Here is a 6,362-nt window from a genome sequence, read left to right on the forward strand (position 1 = left end):
TCTTCAAATGTCATGATGTGTTCAAGAAGCACCGGATGACTTCGGCAACAGCAACATATCTTTTGTTACGATGAGAGTGCATTGCAAGTGCCAGCCCAGAGCCACTGGCTCTCCTGAGAAGAGACCACAGCACACTAAGGGTGCCAGGACCAACCCCTGAGAACCACGATGACAGGTCTCACCATCCCTACACTTTTTATAGAACTTTGTAACGTGCGGGGCTTTGCTTTAATGTAAAACGGTTCAAATGCATATTTAAACAGCACTGCTCATTCAGCAAGGATGTTTGAAGCATCTGCTGCATCTCAAGTTCCGGGTCAGGTATTAGGGGCCCAAAAAAAAAGAATAAAATAAGGTTTACGGGAGCTTATGGTGGAGAGGCGAATGAGAAGGCAATTACATGGCAGAGCAATAAGGGCACCAAGGGGAGGCCCGCGCTGGAGGAAGTAGCGCAAAGTGTGAGCATCGACTCATAAAGGTAATGGGGGAGGAAGGAATGAGCAGTGTGGGAGGCAAGCGTGGGAGGCAGAGGGAAAGGAAAGCTTCAGAGCAGAGGGACCACCATGCACAGGGAACGTGAAGATACGAGCAAGGACCACACACTGTGAAAACCAAGAGCACAGCACAAGGTACAGGGTGGGAGGAAGTGAGGAGTTGGCGATGGGGCAGCAGGGGCCAGGAAAGGTCAGGAAACAGTCTTGTACACATAGCTGAACAGGTAGGAACATGCCTGGCTGAACAGAAGGCTATAATTAGCAACAACATAACTACTTCGTCATCCGAAGGCCTGGAAGGGCCATTTTGCTTTGTCTGCTTTGGAATCGGAATCAACTTTGGCCTTTTGCAGTTTCCGTCGACCGTCAGACTCACCCACCAGACCCTTCAGTACCCACAGCCTACAGGACAGATGGCTAAATTTGAAATCCAAGGCCTCCCACCCAATACATATAATATTACCTGCCTCTCCATGAGCTTTCTGCCCTGGCCAAGCTTGTTCTAGCGCCAGGACTTACACTCTCCCTGTCTCTGCAGCAGCCCCTCTATCCTCCTGCAGCATAGCCTAGCAGAGAGAGCCCAGAAACACGGCACTGGACAGATGGGAAAGTGTGCCTTCTTGCCATGTGATGCAAAGAAAAAACCACAACAGGATAGTACTGATCCTTGAGACCCGTGGCTCTAGTGTCTCACTGTCCCTATGTTGGCTTTGTCCACTTTCTTGTTTATTTCTCATCTCATGGGATGAACTGCTAGCTCCTGAGGTGGGGAATGAGGCCACAGAGGATCACCATATATTCCAAAGTGGGACAGAAGCTGAGTCCTGGCCTGTCACTGCTCCAAGGGAGACCCTAGGCAGCTAGAGAAAGCCAAGCCCACAGCAAGCAGAGAGCCTTAGCATAAAGGAATGCAGAAGAGATGAGAGCTCACTTCCCCATCCTGAGTGCAGACAGTCTCATACCTGTCCACCTCCACTGCCAAGATCATCTCCACACTCACAGCTTTTATCAGTGAACTCTGTCATCCACAAAAGTCTAGACCACGGAAGAGTCTCTGAAAGTGATCGTGTAAATGACCAGGGACTTTCCCCTCAGCTCTATAGCCTTTGACATCATTTGAACCTGTGGCTGCCATGTAAAACACACTCATAAACACAATGGATAGCTTTTTAAATTTAAAATAACCAGGAAGCACACAGAAATGACACCCCAGCTGGATTCTGTATTCTTTTCTATCTTCCTGAACATTTTAGGGCTTGAGTAGGTGCCAGGGAGACACCATCAGTGTGCAGCGGCATAGTGTGCGCTAAGACAGAGACAGAGATAAGATGCAGGCCGCAGACACTAGTTAAGACACACACACGGAAGTTCTTCATCCTGCCCACAAGAAAAAGAAATACTCTTTTTTTTTTTTTTTTTTTAGCAAGGAAAAGCAGGCAGAGGATGAAGTTTTAATTTAGGAAGGGGGGGATCAGCTTCTATGGAGGAACCCATTCTTATTATTGTACATCTAGAGGAGAGACGTAGAAGTGACGTAGAAGAGAGACGTAGAGATGATGGATCTCTCTGGGAAACAAGATACCACACATTCTAGAAAGATACTTTCTATCCAGTCCAGAATTCCCAGGGAGGGATGCTACAGAGACATATACAAGAGCCTCCCAGGCCCCACAGGTTCAAGTGACCTGTAGGGCCATCTCAGGCCACCTAGAATGTCAGAGAGAGGGAGAGAGACAGACAGAGGGAGAGACAGAGACAGAGAGACAGACAGAGAGACAGAGAGACATAGACAGAGAGAGACAGAGAGACAGAGAGAAACAAAAACAAAGAAGGGGGACTGGAAGCCGCTTCCACCATCTCTATGTACAATCCCTGGACAACTCCAGCTGGCGCTACAGCCGCACCATATTTCATCCTGTCTGTTGATCTATCTTTGCTGCCAGCAGACCAGTGCAGACTAGCTTCTCCTCTTGCACACAGCTGCAGGAGTCTCCTTACTAGGCTGCTGTCTCTCTTCACAGCAGCCTTGATGGTGCTCCTTCTTCATTACATGTGCACCGGTGACTGTGAACAAGTCAACAAACAACCCACAACATTTGATTTGTATTGAATACACGCTGTGGAGTGGCTGATAAAGCTGGTACCTATGCACTGCCTTGTGGTGTGAATGTTTGGAGTCTACACAGCAATTTTCAATAATACAACACATTTGTTATTAATGAGATCCCATATTGGTCATATTGTGCTTGAATGTGTGCCTTCTCTCTAAATAAAATTCTGTACACTTACTCCAACACCTTCTAACCCACAGGCCCAGACAACCATCACTGTCCTCTGTACTTTTATGAGTTCATTTTATTTCTTTTAGTTATTATTGTTTGTGGTTACTTAGTTGGTTGGTTGACTTTGGATATTTTGTGACAGGGTCTCGCTATCTAACTAGCATGGCCAGGCTAGTTCAAGATTGCTTTGGCTATTTGTGGGTCTTTTATAGTTCTGTATTCATTTTAGTATTTTTTTCAATTTATGAGGAAAATGTCATTGGGATTTGGTTGTGACTGCATTGAATCTGTAGATTACTTCATGTAGTATGGATGTTTTATCTTAATTCTTCTAATCCATGAACATAGTATACTTTTCCATTTACTTACGCCTCCTTCAATTTCATCCATCAATGTCTCATAGGTCTTCCATTTCCTTGGTGAAATCTAAGCCCATGTGTTTTTGCTTTCCTAGCTATTGTGGATTGTACTTGTTCTTATAAAAGAGCTCATTGTTGGATTAAATAGCTGCTGATCTTCATATGTGAATTGTTGCGCTTTGAGTGTAAAGTGCTCACCATAGGCTGGTGTGTTTGGAAATGAGATCTTCAGATGGTGACACAGTCTGGAAAGATTTGGGAACTTTAGACATAGGTCCTGGCGGGTATATGTAGGTCACAGGGACTAGACATTGAGGGTGCTAGCCTAGCCCCTCTTGCAGCTGAACTGTTTCATAATCAGCCATGATGATCAGGCCATGCTGCAAGCTCCCACAACCACAAACTGAACTGAGGCCACCATGCCTTCCCCTCCATGGAAAGGTCTCCCATGAACTGGGTGAGTCAAAATAAGCCTTAGCTGCTTCTATTAGACCTTTGGCTTCAATGAAAACAAGGAAGTAACTACCATGTGGGTGTTACAGTTTTAACCAAGAACCAAACAACAAATAAACTATGGCATCAGAAAATCCCATTAAAACAAAATTGACCATAATAATCATAAAGGAAACATTTGTGGCATTAGTTGTGTCAGCTCACGGGATTTATAAGGACTTTGGGAGGTCTACTGTGTGACTTGGCAATCTACACGAACTTATAATTTCCCCTCAGCAAATTCTTTTCTATAGCGATTAGTCAACAGCATGCATTCCATATGCTTCAGTTCCTTTCTGCTCCATGGAAGTGCAGACTAATGGTTGCTTCCAGAGTTTCTCCCACAGAACACCAATCTGGGCCTCACAGGGCTTCGTTTCCTCCATAAATCTGTATTGTGTCCCTTGCACAATAAGCTCTGTGAAGAGATCAAAGAAGGCGGAATTCTGCCCTCCTGAGTTTTCTGGACTACCAGAGGACAAAGTAAACAAGCAAACACATTTTTTAAAAAAAACAATAGCTTCAACGTTCCCTTTTATTCTCCCTTATTAGAGTCACCCAAGAAACATATCCAATGGCCAGCAGGAAAGGAGCTCTTCAGGATTTCACCCACCCTTCCTTTCTTACAGGGCTCCCTGGGCTAGTTTGCTTACCCTTGACTATAAAATTGTAATGAGCGTTAGCTGTAAAACAATTCCCATTATTATGGGTATCCTAATCTGAGAAGCCAACCTTCCACTGCCAAGAGATGCTTCCCCCTCTCAGAGAACTTAGATGGTGACCTGAAGGAAAGAACTGTGGTCCAGGGGAAATGACTGGGGTCAGCTTCCTGCACGGTCAGTGTGATTTTTGCATCTCATGGATCTTCATGCATGACACATGGATCCACATTAGTTCCATTATCGGTTTCCCAAGTTGGGGACTTCTTAGACATGGTCTAACAGACATATGGATGGACATCAGGGCTCCATGTGTGCTTAAGATGAAGAAAGTGTGTGTGTGTGTGTGTGTGTGTGTGTGTGTGTGTGTGTGTGTGTGTGTGTGTTCTAAGTAGAGTTGGGCTTTCCTCATCTTTTTGTTTAGACATCATGAGCAGAGATCCACATGCAGATCTTAGTGAGGCCATCCATGTTCTGCAGTCATGTCACTTATAAAATGGCATTTGCCACCCTTGAGGAAAAGCTAGCACCAATAAGAAATGACAAGCTTTCTTGCGTTCCATGCCTAGTGCTGAGAGCCATAGCTATATTATGTCATACATCATTCCCAAAGCTTAGAGGATAAGCACAGATGTGATCACAGCCACCTCACAAGAGAAGAAGTAGACCCCGAGGGAAGAAAAGTGACATCCGAGCCTATGGCACAGCCCAGATTCAAGTCCAATAGTTAGCTATGTTTCCTATGCACTTGTCATCTCACCTGGAAAACCAAGAACCCTAGGGTTACAGAGAACCCTAGCTACCCCATTTTTACCATTCTACCTTTTACCAAACCAATTCCAAGGTACCAGGAATTAGAAAGTTCCACAAGTGTGTCTCTGGCCATTTTACAGTAAATTAAGTAAATAAGTAAATCTAGACAGGTTCCCAAGAGCTCTTTGTGTCAGAAGCATGGGCACCTGTATGTGCTCATTTCTGGCAACTTCATGCATCTTACAGTTGAGCAGAGAGGCACCACGGTCCCTGTTGATGCCGTTAAGGTCCAGCCACTTAACCATGGTCTGTTCTCCATTCCCTGGCAAGATGGCTTTGCCAAAGCTTGTAATTAAAGTCTACTCACCTATAATTTAGTCTGGGCCTAATACACCACAGTAGGCCCCAGGCAACCATGAGCAGGAAACTGGCCACAAAGATGACTCCAGCAACTTGTGCAGCCTTTCTGAAAAAAAAAAAATAAGATGTGCTTTGTGTGGTTGGTATAACCCCAAACACTAAGAGAAACCACAGGACAACTAAGGGTGGTTGTTGTCCTTTATTTTGTTTTCCTTTGGTTGGTTGACTTGCCTTTTGACACAGAATATTTGACACATTCTGTATTCCAAGCTCAAGCAAAACTCACAGCAATCCTCCTGCCTCAGTCTCCCAAGTGCTGAGAGTACAGATGCAAGTCAATATGCCCAACTCATCACCATCACCATGCTCAGTTTTACAGCGCTGGGACAGAATCCAGAGCCTCATGTAGGCTAGATGGATGCTCTACATGTATGCTGGATGGATGCTCTACATGTACACTGGACAGATGCTCTATGTGTATGCTGGACAGATGCTCTACATGTATGCTGGGCAGATGCTCTACATGTATGCTGGATGGCTGCTCTACATGTATGCTGGACAGCTGATCTACATGTATGCTGGACAGCTGCTCTATGTGTACGCTGGACAGCTGCTCTATGTGTACGCTAGACAGCTGCTCTATGTGTACGCTGGACAGCTGCTCTATGTGTACGCTGGACAGCTGCTCTATGTGTACGCTGGACAGCTGCTCTATGTGTACGCTGGACAGCTGCTCTACATATATGCTGGACAGATGCTCTACATATACACTGGACAGATGCTCTACATGTATGCTGGACAGATGCTATACATGCACGCTGGACAGATGTTCTACATGTATGCTGGATGGCTGCTCTACATGTACGCTGGACAGCTGCTCTGTGCGTATGCTGGACAGCTGCTCTATGTGTATGCTGGACAGCTGCTCTATATGTATGCTGGACGGCTGCTCTATGTGTATGC

Source organism: Acomys minous, assembly GCF_964271855.1.
Source record: "Acomys minous genome assembly, chromosome: 2".
Lineage (NCBI taxonomy): Eukaryota > Metazoa > Chordata > Mammalia > Rodentia > Muridae > Acomys > Acomys minous.